Below are 3,583 nucleotides of genomic sequence, written 5' to 3'. Positions count from 1 at the left end.
TAAAATTGCAAAGATCATTATATGGTCTAAAACAATCTAGATGAATGTGGTATAATCATCTTACTGAGTATCTGGCCAAAAATGAATTTAAGAATGATGATATCTGCCCATGTATTTTCATAAAAAAATCTGCATATGGATTCATTATAATTATTGTGTACATTGATGATTTAAATATCATTGGAACCCTTGAAGAGATTCCAACAATTATAAAAGCTTTAAAAGAAGAGTTTGAAATGAAAGATCTTGAAAAGACTAAATTTTGTCTCGACCTGCAGATCGAGCATACAAAAAATAGGATCTTTATTTATCAAACAACATACACAGAAAATATCTTAAAGAGATTTTATATGGATAAGTCACACCCATTAAGTACCCCAATGATCGTAAGGTCTTTGGATGTGAAAAATGATCAATTCTGTTCTAAAGAAGAAAATGAAGATATCCTTAGTCTTGAAGTACCATATCTCAGTGCCATTAGGACACTAATGTATCTTGCTAATAATATACGATCCGATATATCATTTGCTGTGAATTTACTAGTAAGGTATAGTTCCTCTCCAACTAGAAGATATTGGAATGGAATCAAACAAATCTTTTGATATCTTCATGAAATGGTTGATATGAGATTGTTTTATCCATATGGATACAAGTCACAGCTAGTTGGCTATGTGTAACACCCTAATTAGCCTAAGCTTTACCTCGCGTCGTAAAGCAAAGGTTAATCAGAGATTACGACAGTTCTAAGCTCGTACATATTATATATATAGAAAGAATAGTATAATCTAGAAGCCCGATGAAGGATATAGCTCAAAAACAGGATTTCAAAAGTTCAAAGCGTACCAACGAAGCTACTATCTTAAGGCACAGGAAACAAATAAGATGCAACAAGATATAAGTATATAATATCATAGGAAACTAGCCTCGACTCGTGGAGTTTAAGCCGGCTAGCCATATACAGACCATATAGAAACCTGACAGTTTAAAAACAGCTTATACAAGTTTTTCTCTCATAATACAAGCCTCTAGGCTAAACAAAATACAAAAGAGAGATGTATAAACAAGATAAAGCAAAAGATTCCAAAAGAATCCAAGATCCTCCACTTCTGTCACCATCCAAAGTAACTCACCGAGGTGGGTTGCGACCTGCATCTGAAAAACACAATAAAGATATGGTATGAGAATCGGAGGTTCTCAGTATAGTAACAGTGCCCAGTGATGTAGAATATAAGACCCCGGGACGCCAAAGGAAATCCTAAGCTCCATATCCATCACAAGATTCAAACTTAAAGCATTCTAAAACAAGCAAGCATAATTATAACAACATTAACTTAAATAAACCGGGTAATCTAACTTAGGGAATTTCTACTCTAACCAAACACCGCTGTCCCACAGCCTTCACCAACCTATCCTCCATGCGATCCCATCGCCACCGCCTTCCGAACCTCCTCAATCCCAGTAGAAAGCACAATTAATGACAATGCAAGTAATTCACAAGTAAAAGCATACAAGTCAAGTAGATCAAGTAAGCAAATAGGCATGTTATTCAAGTAGGCATACAATTACAAGTCGGTAAAGCAAACAAACAAGTAGAAAATGCATATGATGAATGCCTGCCCTACTGGCTCTGATATCACATTGTCGGTTCAACTGCCAACCCGACACATCTCTGTGGAGACATCGCCCTTCGAATTTCTCATATGGGAACCCCCGAGATATAGTGCCCAGATCACTGTCCAGGTACCGGCGCCTGCACGCCTATAGATGCGAATGGATGCGAGCGGGATACTCTTGCCTCGGACCTCACATCTCAACGTAAGCGGGATTAACCACCGTCCCTGCCGGGCACATAGCGTCTCATAATCTCAGTAAAAATATTACTTCAGTGGTTTTCTGAAAAACATTTTCAGTATACATGGATCCATCATCTCATTCAGAGTTCGCGACTCATCTCCACCACTATCCATTCATAACTCCATTTCCACTTATCAAAAGTTCATCATTCCTCATCTCATATATCCATCACCCTTCACCTAACGTCAAACCGTTCTCAGCACGCCAGAAACCTAGGTCTCTGTTTTCTAATTTATCATGAAACCATGTACTAGATCCCTTAAGTTACATCCCATGTTCTAATACTCAAAACTAGGCTCAAAAGTCTTAAAATGGTGTTTTAGAAGCTTACAACCTTGTTGGAAAGGTAGAATAGTTGAAAATTAAGCAAAATTTGAGAAACAGGACGTGTGTGGCCACACAAGGGTGTGTGCATGCGCACACCCAGGAAGTTTTAAGATGTGTGCATACGCACAGGGGTGTGCGTACGCACAGGTGACAAAATTTTCAAAATCTGTTCACTTGCACAACCTGTGCCAGCGCCCCCAACAGACTAACCTTCCCGACGTGTGCATCCGCACAGGTTGAAGTTTTTCCTTGGATATGTGCGCGCACAAGCTGTGCTTGCGTTGCAAATAGAACACACTTTCCTGCCTGTGCGTGCACATAAGGTGTGCGTCCGCACAAGGGTGTGCGCCCGCACATATCAGTAATCATGAAATTCTGCAACGTTGCAGAATTTTCAGATTTTTAACACCAACTTTGAATGATCATAACTTCCTCTACCAAATTCCAAATTTCACAAATTTTATATTGATTTAAAGGGTTTTTAAAGATCTTTAATTGTAAATAAATTTCAATCAATTTTGAAAATCGAGGCAAAAGTTATGATCGTGGAAAGTTCACCAAAAATCCAATTTTACCAAAAGCAACAATTTACCAAATGTTCACAATTCTCAAACTACCTCCAACCAAAACAACATCAACCTCCCATTTCCAGCATAACTACCCTCTTGGGTCAAAAATTCATCACTTACCACATCTTTTCATCATATTTCACCATTCTCCAACCATCAATACCAATCATGCAATACCACAATAATCCCCATTCCACTCTTCAAACCACATAACCATATCATTAACATTAATTTTACATATATCTTAACATTATCAATCATCATACATTCACCTCAATAATAATCACACCATCATAAATCATCATACATTAATATTTCAAACAACTCATCAACCATTATAATTCAAACCTATCCTATGGGTCACTAGCCTAAGTGTCCATGAATATTACATACTACATAGAGAAAATCGAAACCATACCTTGGCCGATTCTCTTTATGCACCAAAACCCAAATGAGTACAAGCTATGCTTTCCAACACAATCCAAGCTTTCAATTCCACTCCAATAAGCACAATTAGGTTCCAAAAGCTCCCAAAGCCACAATAATCAAACTATATGCATACAAATCACCTCAAATCAACCTAGGGTTCTAATTAAACATAAGTTCACAAGGGTTTAATGGCTCTTATCTCTTCCAACAGATTTGGATGTCAAAACCTAAGGCTAAGCAAGGCTTAGAGCAAACCTAAATATCCAAAATCACAAAAATTCATTTAACCCCAAAGTCCTAGGAACCGAAATTTTCAAGAGAGGAACTGAGAATATTTCGAATTTTTCTTACCAATTTCTTACATGGGTTTTGTAGAGCTCTTCACGAGGAACGCGTAGCCGCAA

Source organism: Arachis hypogaea, chromosome 13 (assembly GCF_003086295.3).
Source record: "Arachis hypogaea cultivar Tifrunner chromosome 13, arahy.Tifrunner.gnm2.J5K5, whole genome shotgun sequence".
Classification (NCBI taxonomy): Eukaryota; Viridiplantae; Streptophyta; class Magnoliopsida; order Fabales; family Fabaceae; genus Arachis; species Arachis hypogaea.
Note: the sequence above shows the minus strand (reverse complement) of the source record.